The following is a 15,280-nucleotide window of genomic DNA, read 5'->3' as shown; positions in this document are numbered from 1 at the left end:
TGATTTGGGATTTTTTTATTTTTATTCTGAAAAAAAAATACACACACACACACACACATACACGTTTTAGCTGCATGTGTGTAGTATCTATACTATGTACCTAGTGCCCACAGGAGCCAGAAGAGGACACCAGATCCCCTGTTCTTGGAGTTTCAGAAAGCTGTAAACCATCCTATGGGTGCTGAAGATTAAACCCGGGTCCTCTGCAAGAACAACAATTGCTCTTAACCACCACTGAGTCAACCCTCTAGTCCAAAATGGAATTATTTTAAGTCACGGGTTAAATCCAATTTCCTTTTACTTATACTGTCTTAGAGATACTGGGACCTTGATACCTTATCTATCATTTTGACATAAATAACTTGAAAATTACATATAATTAAGAAAAATCCAAGAAAATCTATGTGATTCAGGATCATGCTAGGGTAACAGAATGCTCAAATAAACCCAATGGGAGCCCAGATTTCATGGCTTGATTGTGGCGGTGTCTACAGAGCACCCACATCTAAGTCTATACTCTGGGGACCATCCTCGAAGGCCTGCAACACCAAGTGCATTCAACATTGGCAGCGCGGCTGTAATTCAGGTTGTCCTGGACTAGTGATTGATCAGACATAATGATGCCCACTGATTTGAGCTCAGAAGGATAAAGTTTACTGAAGATTGATATTTTTCCTCAAATCCTACTGGCTCTTGGTGGGATACCGTTCTTTTAGACTGCTAGGAAGTGGTGATTTATTACAACATTATCCCAGCATTTTGCAAAGCTTCTTCCATTTATTTCTGAGTGTTGACCCACAGGCTCCTTTTCTCTCCTCATCTCTTTCTGCTTCCGGGCTCTCTTCTCTCTTTCTTCTCTGTCCCCTTATTAGAAGGTTTTGATATCTGGGACCAGAGGAGATTGGATTCTGTAGGTGGCCACTCCTCTGAAATCAGACTAAGTAGGCAATGAGGACAGATCTTAACCAACAGGCAATCAATTTCCCAATGGAATTTAAGCTACTTGCCTGCATATAATTAATTGACAAAGAGGAACTGGGATAAAGAAAATGTGAAGTTTACCACCAGAATTTATCTTGGGGGTCTCATTTTGGTGCATTTTCTCTCAAAAGTAGATACATTTTAGACTTTGCCTTTGGAGTCATCTGTGTGACTATAAAGTAGGTGTGAAATGAAAACAAGGGAGAACTTGGAGCATGTAAGAGGAGGAGAATGAAGTCCTGAACTAACTACAAACAAAAAACTCAGCTTCTCAAGGACCCAAAGTGAGCATGCTAAATCTCAATCCAGGCAGGGAACTAGGTGTAAGAGGAGGTGCCATTAGGCAAGATTCCTACCTTCTGCAGGGAGGCAGAAGTACCCGATTTTGACTGTCATTAATGTAAAATGTGGTTGTCTCAAGGAATCTGTAATGAGCATGGACTAATGTAATATTAAATGCCTTTCTCCATCTAGAGAGTGATGCCTTCACCCATTTGTGGTCCTTGGCAGTCCCAGAATGTAAGCTTTTTCTTCATGGAGGCAGATTTCCCTCATCCCAGGTTTATACGAGTTTTGAAAATGTCACATAGTCAAGCACTCTGCTGCTTAGAGCTGAAGCTGATTCTCCCTGGCAAAGCTTTCACGGCGCTCTGTTCTCACCTTCTTGGAGCATGGATTACACTGTATACTAATGATCCATTCTGTTCTGGCTCCTTTGCTTAAAGTGAGAACTAGTATAGAGGAAATTATTGTATCTTCTTGAGACAAAGGGTGGAAAAAACCCACACATACATACATACACAAAACAGATGTTAGGCATTCAGACTTCCCACCCATTCTATCCAAGATTATGCCTTTGCCCACCATTACAATCTAACCGTGAGCATTTCAGAGTCTTCAGGTGAGTAATCATAGTCTCTCCTCCATCAGAATGTAAACATGAGATTGGGCATGGATGGTGCTGTCCACTGTGGATGTAATCGATCTATGCTTGTATCCTCCAGCACAGGCAAAATATGTATTTTAAAAAGTTCATTGAAATTGCAAATGAAGAGAACAGTTCACAAGAGCTCCCTGAGTTGGAAAATATTTTACCAACATCCTGCCAAAATTTCCTTCAAACAGAAAGAGAAACCTTGTTTTAGATATTCCATGATGTTGGAGTGAGTCACTCATTTCCTTTGACTTTATAGGGGAAATGACAGAAATTCTTTGTTCCTCATCTTGCCCACAAATGTTAAATTTATCTGACCACTGAAAGTGGGAGCTATGGTCAGAGTTGCAGATCAAAACACAGCCCTGGTAACCAGATTTAGTAGCACAAGCCCTGAATTCCAGCACTTCAGAAGCCTAGGCAGGTAAACCTCTGATTTTCAGGCTTCCAGGGCTACAAACAAACAATCAAGAAACAGAGGTCCTGGGCAGAAGTGACCCAGTGGAACAGAGCTTGTGTAGCAAGTACAAGGCTCTGGAGTCAACTCCCAGCACTGCAAAAGGAATTTCAAAGGGGACAGAAAAGTGATAGGAAGAGCAGAAGAAGCTACACAAAGAAAGCAATTCTTTCATGGTGTTGATTACAAATGATAATTAAAAGGGGGGGGAGATCATCTCATAGAACTGAAGAATAGAGTGACTGGCCGAGACCATGGAGAGTGGGGGTAAGGAGCAGTGGACAGAGTTAATTAAGAGCAAGATATCTGAGGAGCTTTGGCACAACTGGGTGAGTATGGATAACATTCACATACTGTGCACTAAGTAGAGAGCTACAAGAAACCATTTCAAATGTTTTAAGCACGTCACAAAATAAGATACATAAAATATATGGACACCACTAATAAGTGTGATTTTTGTAATGCTTTCACATATCAGATAAAATATAAATTACAAAGAAATGAACTAAGTTTATGAGCAGGCATGTGGGAGAAACCCTGCCCACAAAGATTTCCTTTTTGCCAGGTATTCATCCAAAGCTAATTGCTTTTCTTGCCTTTGCTGAGTTCTCTGCATAGGTGTGAGGGCAGAATGGAACTGTTCCACTGAACCACCCTGTTAGTTAAAGATGCCATTAAAAATAAGATTAAGGATCCCAGGGAGTTTTTCTAAAGAATAAAGCTTGGTTTGCTGCCAGACGTCTGATGCCTGTAAAGGGCTTTCCTTGGGTGGAAACTCCAATAGTTTCTCAACAATCACTTTCATTCCCATTCGGGAAATCTTTTCATCCTTGCTCACGTTCAAGTTTGATTTCTATCTAGTTTCTTATGAACACATGACTGTTAACAAGACTTTTCCCTAAATAACATACAATACACACACACACACACACACACACAGAGAGAGAGAGAGAGAGAGAGAGAGAGAGAGAGAGAGAGAACCACATCTGTTCCAAAGTAGCTGAGTACAAGGCTCACTCAAGAGACTTATCACACACGCAATAAGACATACATCGGGTAGCTATGGAAAGTACTTCCATCAGTTATCTTCCAAATGTTGAACTGAAATTTCAAACTGTAGAGCTCCTTCACCCCACCTCTCAAAACAGTGGATTACTAAAAGTTCTTGGAAATTATATCAATGATACTTGGCTTGTGGGGGAGGGGGAGGGAGAATTAACAATTTGCTTCTTTAACCATTGTTTCACCCGCCCTTTTCTTCTGTGATTCACTGATAGCAAACAATGAAGATGACCCATTCTTCACTCCTTTCATCAAGCTTTTGTTGGCTTTTTGATTGGCCCTCACTGTGCACAGCAATATGCTAAGGTGTCTTACCCCTTATTTTCAACAATCAACTTGAAAATAGAATTAACACTGGACTAATAACAATGAGTTAAAGTTAGTATGCAAGGGCCGGGTTGTAATATAACAGGAAGACATTAGAAAACTATGGAAAGTGTTAGTATTGGTGACTTACCAAAAGTTTATTCAGCTTCAAAAAACTCTTCAGATGAAATCTTAAGTGGAACCAGTAGGTCAGAATTCACACAAAACAATGGAAGGGAAAGACATTGAATAGAAACTCACTGAGATGGAATAAAGAGCTAATGTGCAGATGGAAATGTCTGAAGTTGGGTAACAAGAATGGTGCCTAAAAAGGAGACAGCAGTCACAAGCAAATTATGCCAACAAGACTCAAGCCTATGCCCCTTAAAATGACTGTTGGGAAGTTCATTCCAGCCCTATACCTCCCATTCCAGACCCTGCCCCTGAGGAAGCTCGACATCAGAGGCTCCACTCACAGAGGGCATTTAAAGTCCCCTCCTTATGGTTTCCCTTCATGGTTTGTCTTCTTCCCCAGGGACCACCCTGGAATGCTTTGCTCAGATTAAACCCGGATTTATTAATTTGACCTGGTCTGATTTAGTGCATCATCAGAGAGGTTTAATATCAGGATACAGAAACCTCTCAGTGGTGCGATGAGAACAGAAGACAACAGCAAATATTGATGAGGGTGTGAGAAGACAGTCGGGAGTTGTCAGTTTTTCTCTGTCAGACCCACTGCCTTTGTTTGTAAATGGGCACCTGGCAATATTTAACAGCATACTTACTCTATGACACAGCTAACCTACTAACGGGAATACCCAGAAAAGATTTCCCAGAGAGTATACATAGGGTACATAGGAGGCACAAATACACTGTGGTGGTATTTCAGGTTGTAATGCCAGAAATGACCATGTATCATCACAGAAAAATGGGTAGGTAAAATATGGCCCATTCATATGTTGGAACTCAGGGCCATGGTATAATGACTAACTGCTGTGTGATTCCTATTCTCCCCAGAGAGTTCAGTCACAATTGAATGAAGAAACAATTCAACACAGATCTATCTAGTGAAGCAATGAGTTTATTGTGATTGTTTAAAGAGCATGAGAGAGGTTATTTACAGGAGCATAAGTAAATCAAAGGCAACTGTAAGGCCAGAAAACAGTATTTATTATAAAATTTTCTCTATTCTGCCATTTGCCGCCCTTTCTCCCTGATACCATGACTGAACTATATTTTATATGTTTCTAAATATGAAAATGTCCTTAACTATGCAAATACCGCTTCCTTTGCATGTTTTCATTCTGTTTACCCAGGGTAATGACTCATGAAAGTCGTTTCCCTGGAGTTCCCTGTCCTTCTTGCAAGGAGCTACCCTCTGGTGAGTCTCCTCTCAGTAGCAACCCCTTACAGCTTTCGAAGCTCCATGTGTGGCTTTGTGAATCTCCTTTTTCATGAGCCTTGGAAATTTCTTTAGCTTTTTGACTCTTATAAACCAAAACTCCTTCCTCACTCTAGGATGCAGTGTTTGATTAGGGGGAAATAGCCACGCTATTTTCTAAATAAATGTAGCCACAGGGCTAAACCTAAAAGCCCAGAATTGAATGAAGATTCCCTGCACAATATAGTTGTAGGTAAATTAAAGCATAGACGGGAAGTGATGTTTAGAGACATATCAAACACAGCCCAAAGGGGACTGGGGGTTGTCCCGGTTAGTTTTAGCTATCAACTTAGTATAATCTAAAATTACCCAAGAGGAGAGTCTTAATGAGAAATTATCTAGATCAGGTTGGCCTGTGAGCATGACTGTAGATATTGCCTTGATTGTTAAGTGTCCCAAGCCACAGTTGGTGGCACCACTCCTTAAGGTGAGCCCTGGAGGTATAGGAATGAAGAAAACCAGCCAAACACAGTAGGCAACATAGGTCCATTTGTTTGTGACATCTCTTCACTGTGGACATGATTTGACTGCTTTGAATTCTTGCCCTAACTTCCCCTCAGCGATGGACTATAACATGGAATTGCAGGCCAAATGAATCCTTTCCTCCCTAAGTTGCTTCCATTAGGGTATTTCTCATAGTGACAACTATGTAAAGAAGAAAGCTGGGAACAACAGACTAGACAAAAATGTATAATAATTAAACAAGGGTGACTTCAGGTATCACTAAATAGTGGTAGATGAGTACAATTAAATAAGCTTTGCAGAAATGGAGACAGAAACAGAATAGAAAACCAAGGGATGTTTGGGAGAGATGGTATGATAAGAGAATATCCTACCCTGATGACAGAGGCTTGTTGAGTAACACTTGCAAGGCACTTTCTTCTCTATCTCCTTGATCTTGGGTTGGGTTAAATTCCTAAGTTTCTTTCCAAATCTGTGCTTCAGTTATTCTGGTCTTTATTTTCCATGAAAAACCCCACACTATTTTGCACAACAACGAAGCATATCAGCCATTTCAGAACATTTTTATTTATACCGAAAAATAACCTTACAAAAATATCTTTTGATGGAGGCATGTTTTTATGTATCTGAGTGGGAGAATGGCATCTTCCTTAATGTCCAGTATTTTTACCATATTAAAGCTTTCCCTTTTTATGGGTAAATGGACAAAGAGAGAAACTTAACAATAGCTTAAGTGATATTCGGAAAATGTAAAAACCAAAGAGCCCTTACTGGACAAACAGCTGGTGATGATGGGAACGATGAAGGTAGTACAGCAGAAAAGCAAATTGAGTAAGAACTCATCTCATGTCTACACAGCTGACCCACAGTGGTCTTTAGGTCTAAGTTCTTTTGGATCAGACTTCAATTTACTCAGAAAGAAACCCCTGAGATGAAAGATAGAAAACAGAAGATGGAGAGAGAAACACTGTAGAGAACTGTGGGCTTCCTTTGCAGATTTAAACAACAAAATAGAAAAGCTCATATTACCATACAAGAAAAACCCATTCTGCACTATGTTAGAGAAATCTTTTTCCTCCTTAAGAGTTCATTGAGATGCAGCAGTGCTCATGTCGACCAATTACTATTTTGCCTATAAATAGGAAAATATGTGAATGGCCAGTGCAAACCAAAATAAAACATTTGCATAACATCAGCTCTTTCCTTGGCTGCATAATTAATCATTTGGGATTATGCATTTGTAAACACAATTTCCCAGTGCAGTGTCAAGAAACTACAATTTACTTATTAAAACACTCTAAGTCACAACTGTAGCTGGCTATCCTTTATTGAGCATCCACTAAGTACCAGGCATGGTACAAGTATCTGGTGATTATCACCACAGCATTGTAAAATGAATTTTATACAAGAGTTTGAATTAGAAAGCTGAAGTTCAGAGAGGACAAGTACCATGTTGACAGAAATAAAGAATGCAAAACTTGACTGTTGATAGTGTTTGGTTCCTTGTGCCCAAGAGTGACACTAATATCTCCCATGACTCTATTTGCAACACCTCATTTAATTCACCAAACTTGTGAGAGGTGTATACCCTTATTACATCCATTTTAGATGATGAGGAAACTCGGGCTTAAAGAATACAGTACTTGGTCCAACACACTGCAGCTGGAAAGCAATGAGACCTAGATTCAAAGTCTTGATAATTAGCTGTTGTTTTCAATTGTTTGTTTCCATTTTTTATTTGTTGCCATGCTGGTTTTCAAACTCACAGGTTTGTAAATACAAGACACATGTTCTACCACACACCTACATTCCCAGACCTAGTTCCCAGTTTTTAAATTGTATTTTTAAATTTTTACACGTGACGGAACTGGCCTTTTCAGGGCAGTAAGACTTTTAACGTGTTCACAGTCTATGCCACCATCTCTCTAGCTAGCTCATCACTGTTATCCTTTGGAGTCCTGCTCTACTCCCAGGCAGGTTCCTGCATTCCCTGCTCTAGTCTCTTACTGGAGCCCTACCTTCTGGACAATGTGATAGAAAGTGAAACCTGTGGAATATATCTTCTTCAAAACTGGCTTTTATCATGGAGTAACCATCGCTGAACCTAACTCATACTGACTCCTGTAACAGTACTCAGTGTCTTTTCATTGATGAGTAGATCCCTCTGTTTGGTGGATGCTATTTGTTTATTCATTGCATTTTGCAAAGGAATTTGGGCTGCTTCCAGTTTGTAATCTTTCTGAAAAGAGCTTCTGAGAGTGTGCAGTGCTTGCAGTAATCTAAGGGTGGGGTTTGTCAGGTCATATGGTGCTAGCTTAACCAGTAAGAAGCAACCAAGCTGTCCTCTCCTCCTCCTCCTGCCCCCACCCCTGAAATATGCTATCAAGTATGCTTTCTCCTAAGCAGTGAATGAGAGTCCCTGTTGCTCTGTGTTCATCAGAAGTTGACACAATAAGTGACTTAAAATTTCGGTCATTCAAATAGATGGATCAGTATCTCTTGGTGTCTTCCTTGCATTTTACCGTTGAGTTGTTTGAACAGGTATGAAAAGGATGTCGAATTGGTCCTGGTGGCACAGGCCTACAAGCCCAACATAGGGGAGGCACACATGAAACCCTGGATTCAATTCCCAGAGCTAAGTAAATAAATAATTAATGTTGAGAGTTACTGTGGGCATTTAGTTTATATAAATATTTCTTACTTAGCAAAGTATTTCATTTTCTTTTAATATTATATTGAGGAGGTGACACTCACACCGAACTCTTGAATGAAGAAGAGACAAAACAAGTGAGCAGATGTGAAGAAGTATTCTGGAGCCAGGAGTTAATCCCAGCACTTGGGAGGTAGAAGCAGGTGGAACTCTGTGAGTTTGAGGCCAGCCTGCTCTACCAAGCTCATTCCAGGGACAGGCTCCAAAAATACATAGAGAAACCCTGTCTGGAAAAAAGAAAAAAAATGTATTATTATGGGCCATTCATTTCCAGAGGCTCACACACAAATGTCCTTAGCAAGATAAAGAAACAAACCAAAATATAGCAGCCGCTATAGTTAAGAGAGTAAATGTTAGCTGGCTTGTCCTTAGGGTCCTGACAGGATGTGCCCTCAGCTGAAGCCACTAAGAACACCTCCCTCGCACATTCACTATATTCCCTTGTAAAAGGTGGGCTCCCTTGCACATCTTTTCCTCTCCTGTCTCTCCCTCTTTCTTCTTTGTCTCTCCCTCTCCCCCTCCCCCTCTCTCTTTCCTCTCTCCCACACCTTCTGTCCCTACAGGCTGGTTTCTCCCTTTCCCTCCACCCTTTCCTATTCCCTCCTCTCCCTCCCCCAAAATAAACCTTTCCACATGAGCTCTGTTGCATGATGGTTTGACTCTTTCAGTAATGATGCACAAGGAAGATGCGCGCGCGCGCGCACACACACACACACACACACACACACACACACACACACATATATATATATATATGGGACATCTGGTCAACCCGCTGACTCTGCTGCGAGGAAGGGGGCGTGGTGTGTTAGGTAGAGCAGGTGGAAGGGGGTTACAGTTAGAACAGAAACAGAGTTAAGCCTAAGTACAAGGAGAGGCCTTTAGAGAGTTTAGGCCAGGGTAGGTCATATAGACAAATACAGAACAAGGAACTCAAAAATCTAAAAGCAGAAAATGTCTCCCAACCCCCATCCCTCCCCATGTTCCCAGCTCATATCAAGCTAATAGCTGAACAAAGATGGCATATGTGCAACCCTACAAAAAACACATCCTGGGCCCCAATTCTTAGATTTATATACTGCTTCTTCCTACCATGGGTTTCAAGGCTCTGAGGGTAGGAGGAGGAAGAATAGAAGAGGGAATCTACTCTCTGTCTCTTGCTGAGCCAACATCCATTCAGGACTCACTGCAGAGGAGGCTTGGCCCCAAGCATGGGACAACACTGTACTTAAAGGAGGAGGCCACCGTCTCACAGCCCCAAGGAAAGTAGTCACTGACCCTTGTGTTCAAGCAGGGTAAGGTATTTCATCACAAGCTCTGCCTCACAGCTCCCAGTCTTCATAAATAACAAAGTAGTTTAAAATATAGTATACAAAAGGAGTGTCCTAGCACCTTTAATCTCAGCCCTCCAAAGGCAGAGTCAGGCAGGTCTCTGTAAGTTCTAAGACAGATTGGTTTACACAGTGAGTTCCTGGACAACCTGAGTTACATAGTGAGACTCTGTCTGTACAATAGTTAATAATAATAATAATTATTATTAATAATAATAATCCTGAACATAAGAATTCTCCAGCTATGAGGGGTTATTAGTACAGAAGAGTATTTCTGAGCAGAAATGTATATAGCCTCCAAAAGAGCATGTTTATTCTATTTATTTAACTATACTCTGAATAAATAACTACCTTTGTGGAAACATAAAGATGGCACCTCTTCCCTTCATAGCCACAGTTGCCAGCTCTGCTCTCTCTCCTGTCATCATTGTGCATATATATAATTTTTACGAAGTTATAATCCCTGTGATATTTGTGCTCTGATGTGTTCTTTAACATTCCACATGTATTTTTCTATGTAGCTACATAGTCTAATTATTTATCATCTCATAGGGTAAGACTACAGTACAGAATAAAAGTGTGGCTCGCAATTACACAGTAATTTCAGTTTGGCAGGCACTATTCAAAGTACTTTACCCAGTTTTACACGTTTATTGATTCCTTGATGCAATCCTCTAAGGTGGATGTCATCTTGTCTGAATTCAGAATAAAGCTAAACTCTAGTGTTCAGAGTACAATCCATGGATAACAAGAGTGAGGGGAAACAGGAAGAGAAAGAATCAATGCAACAACATGGGATGGATCAGGTACCATAAAATGCGATGGACCGCTGCATCTCCTAAGACTGGCTTCTCAGAAGGCCACACCCAGCAGCTGCACAAAATACAACTCAGCAGTTTCCATCTTCCCAAGAGACTTTCTATATCCACCCACCAGGACCCCCAAGACACAGGTACCTGAGTGGCAGTAGGAAGTATAAGGATAGGTGACAAAGGAGAGCATGAGGACTGTGATTTACCTGCATCAAGTCAAGATGTTTGTCTGGAGGTCACATGATGTTGACACAGATACACTATGGGAACACATCAGTTGTTACAATTGCTTCACAGGGCACACATACATATCTGTCAAGCCACTTGTTTTAGAAACTGATGGAGACACAAGTTGAGCCCAGGAAACCAAGGCCTCCACAATTAGGCTAAATTATTCTTCTGGTGTAGAGAAATATGTCTTGGTTTCTGTTTTCCAATGAAGTGTCCAGAGTGGAGCAGGACATACAATAAAGCAGAAATCTCAGACCCAAGACTGGCTCAGACCCTTGGGAAATTAATGTTCTGTGTGTCTCAATTGGCTTGCCTATAAGTTTACACACACACACACACACACACACACACACACACACACACACACACTAATATTAATTGAACTTTGTAGACCCCAAGAATATGTGCTCTGATAAGAGCTTATTCCAGGGCTGTCTGGATTCACCAAGAGGGCAAGTGATGGCTTTCCCATAGCATCCTAGGAGCTGTGAGCAAGCAAAGATGGCCCTTGACCGAAGCCTGGGCAAACAGGTTATCATTTCTGGGAGTGGTTCATATTTTAGCTCTTCCTTTAAAAAGGGGAAATAAATGACCTGCCTGGTTTCCAAGTAAAGCTGAGTTGCAGTATCATTGTGTGATGAGCTGCATGTATCAAATGCCTACCCAGCTGAATGATCTCCTTTGTCTATACTCCAGGCAGGGACGTCAGAGACATTTGACACATTTGTTCTGAACTTGTAATGACCTACTTATTCTAAGTTTCAATTATTCTTGCTGATAAGATTAAAAATGGTCAAAGCAATGATATCATCACTGTTGTTCATTGTGGATCTAAAAGGAACAGGACAGCACTTTCAGACACTAGGGCAGAGTGAGGGGCTAGAGAATGGAGAAACAGCAAGCTAATTATCATGTTGCCATTTTGAGTGGTTTTTAAAAACAGGGATGAATTGGGGGAAAGCATAGGCCTCCTTTCAAAAGATACTTCTCCATGCCATGGTGTTATCTTTTTTCAGTTCCTGTCTTTTCATTTATTCATACACAACTACTTGTCTTCTGGTTTGTTGAAGCAGTAAGTCAGCCAACACTTGCCACAGTAATGTCTGTCAAAATGGCTAGCCATGAAAACTCCAGCACCACTTTCATCAGATAGACACTCTTGGTGAAGGCGACTAAGTTTGCCATCTTCATCCATCTTATAGTACTTCAGCACAAACAACTTAACCTTCTTTCTCTTATGCATATTCTTCTGGGGAGTGGTGTAAGACTTCTTTTCTTCTTCATAGCACTACCACGAAGTCTCAACACAAGATGAAGGGTGGACTCCTTTTGAATGTTGTACTCAAAGTACGGCCATCTTCCAGATGCTTACCATTGAAGATCAGCCTCTGCTGGTCAGGAGGAATGCCTTCCTTATCCTGGATCTTGGCCTTTATATTTTCTATCATGTCCGAGGGTTCAACCTCCAGTGTGATGATTTTCCCTGTGAGGGCCTTCATGAAAATCTGCATCTTGGTGGTGGTTCCACCACAGATGGTGAATCCAAAAAAGCCCATGGCTTTATATTTTAAGCAAGCAAGCAAACAAACAAACAAACAAAACCAAAAAGACAAGGACTCATGTAGTCCAAGATGAGTCTGACTTTGAATTCCTGGCCTTTAGCCCCCTCCTTCCCAGTGATGGAATTACAGGTATATGTACCACAACTGGCTTCCTATTTTTTGCTGTCCTGTAACAATCTGGGTCAGAACTAGAGGAAGCCAGGCAGTAGTGGTGCATCCTTTAATCCAAGCACACAGGAGGCAGAGGCAAGTGAATCTCTGTGAGTTCAAGGCCAGCCTAGTCTACAGAGAGGCAGGGCTACACAAAGAAACCCTATCTTGAAAAACCAACAACAGGTTCAAGCTCAGTGCTCCCACTTTATGATGCAGTGAGTTTTAGCCATGTCCTGTCCCCAGCTCGCTGTCTCCTTGCCGGTCTCTGATCAGGCACTTTCCTTCCACGATTGTTCATACTCTCCACTGATCAATGTATGAGACTGATCAATTAGCAACAGCTCCTAATTCTTTCCACATAGGCCACTGGCGAATATGTCTCCTAAAGTGTGGACTTTAGAATACTGACTTGGTATGACTCTTTGTCCCTTAGGGTAACAGCTACCATCCCTTCTTTCTCGGATTGTGCAAATGTGCTAGTCAGTCTTATGTCAATGTGACACAAGCTAGAGTTATCTGAAAGGAGAGACCTTTGGTTGAAAAATGCCTCCATATAATCAGTCCATAAGACATTTTCTTAATTAGTGATTGATCTGGGAGGAGAGTTCAGCACATTAAGGGTGGTGCCATTCCCCATCTGGTGGTCCTGGGTTCTATAAGAAAGCAGGCTGAGTAAGTCATGCAGAACAAGCCAGTAAGCAGCACCCTCCATGGCCTTAGCATCAGCTTCTGCCTCCAGGTTCCTGCCCTGCTTGAGTTCCTGCCCTGGCTTCCTTCAGTGGTAAGCTAAGATATGGAAGTGCAAGTCAAATAAACCCTTTTCTCCCCAACTTGCTTTGGTTATGGTGATTCATTGAAACAATAGAAGCCCTGACTAGGACAACAGGTATGTTCATTTCCTAGAACTAATTCACAAAATGGACACAAAATTGATGGCCTGAAACAACTAAAATGATTTCTACAGCTCTGAAAGTCAGAAGTCCAAGTCAGCATGCTCACTAGGCCATGTTCTAGAAAAACAATGTTCCCTGCCTGTTCTTGATTTCTTACATCTGCCAGAAATCCCTGGTGCCTTTCAACCTCATGTTTAGTGGAGAGGGGCAGGGACTGCAGGGATGTGCGTGCCCACGTGTCCAAACCCTTCTCTCCCAAGAGAGTATCAGGCATTAGGTTATGATAACCTTAACTTAACTTGAGATCTGTGAAGACCTTGTTGAAAAAAAAAAAGTCACATTCATGGGTTTCAAGAGGACATGGATTTGGGCAGACATTACTGAGGGTGACACACAGGGATGTCTCTGTATTCTTCCGTTCCTACCATGTAACCTTAGGTGCACTTAGGTGCATGAACACACCACCTAAGTTTCCAAGCATTCAAAGAAATTAGGACTTATAGTTTTGTTTAACCAGAGACAGAGAGACTTAGTTTCTCTCTGTATTTTCCATGATATTTCCAATTTTATTGAAAAGATGAAACAAAGGCCAGCCAGTGCACATAATGTTCATTTAACTGTTAGGTAAGCTGTTAAAACTGTGCTGTTAAGATCTCTTCCTGGGAATCAACTTTCTCCTCTGCCGATTTGATCTTTTCCTTCCCCAGCATGAGATTTCTGTGCAAAGTTTTATTATTTGGAGTCCATTGTTTTAGGGTCTCTGCTTCAAAAGCTAACTGTTTTTCTTATCAGGAAATTTTCCCTTAGGGTCTTGTGAGTATTTCTGACCCCCACTCTACTTCCATGCCTCACAATGTTTTGATGGCCTCATTACTTATAGCCTGGGGGCCATTTTTCCAGTGCTACTCATCTCCTTGGTGCTTTTCTCCCATCCTTTATCTCCCAACAGTTGCTCTTTTTCCTCCTCTGTCATCATTGGTCCCCTCACCTGAAAATACATTATCTTTAAGACATCTGCATTATTTCAACCATCTTTGAAGAGCTACCTTTTTTTCCAAAGTCTACCAAGATCCCCACCCCACCAACCAGCCATAATTGCCATCCCTGTCAAACTTCCATAAAATTCTGCCTTTCCCTAAATGCTTTCATTTCTGAGATGATTTGTGATCATGCTATGTTCTTTCACACATAACTCCTAAAAGTCTAGTCTCTCCCCCCACCCAGCTTCTGATGCTTTTTAGATGTGAATCAAATAGCACTTGAATGTTTATTATTTCATTGAAAGTGGAGCCAATTTTAAGTGTATTGCTGCCCTTAATATCAAATACTCATAATTATAAAGATAATTCAATTCTTTGTAATAACCAAATGTTATGCATTTAGATACATCACCAAATAAATGTATTAATAAAGTGTGTTTTTATAAGCAGGCTGTGAGTAAGACTTTACGGCATTAAAAATTATGAAAACCATTATAGCAATGAGGTCACGTTTTTGCCCCTGGCAGATTGAAGGATTTGCATTTTCTATTAGACTTACTTTGTCCCTGGAGACATAATGATGGTTGGGATATTTTATTCCATGGGGTAAGCTTAGAGGGGAGAGCTGTTTTAAAACCATGAAGCAGAACAAGAGGACCATGGGTGTCATAGGGACACACACTGCTGTTTAATCCTTTGTGACTTGGAAAAATTAGTTATCTTCTCAAAACGGATTTCTTTCTTTTAAACAGGGCTTAATTCTAAATCGCAGGCTGTTGAGAAGGTGAATAGTGTACAGAAGCCACCTGGTTTATGAGTCACTCAACAACATGGTATCCACCTCCATGACAGGGATAATGTGGGAAGAGGTGATATGGCTTTTTTTTTTTTTTTTCATTTAGTTATGGTTTTCTTTCTATTTTTTTTTAACTTTACTTCCCTTGTGAATTGGAGCCAATTCTATC

General features: G+C 41.0%; 1 pseudogene; it reads right to left on the bottom strand.

The window, feature by feature from the left end:
• Nucleotides 1–11,739: 11,739 nt before the first annotated feature.
• Nucleotides 11,740–12,238, bottom strand: LOC127226842 (ubiquitin-40S ribosomal protein S27a-like; annotated as a pseudogene).
• Nucleotides 12,239–15,280: the final 3,042 nt, after the last annotated feature.

This window comes from Phodopus roborovskii, unplaced genomic scaffold, assembly GCF_943737965.1.
Source record: "Phodopus roborovskii unplaced genomic scaffold, PHOROB, whole genome shotgun sequence".
Taxonomy (NCBI): domain Eukaryota; kingdom Metazoa; phylum Chordata; class Mammalia; order Rodentia; family Cricetidae; genus Phodopus; species Phodopus roborovskii.
Note: the sequence above shows the minus strand (reverse complement) of the source record. Positions and strands in the feature narration are given on the sequence as shown.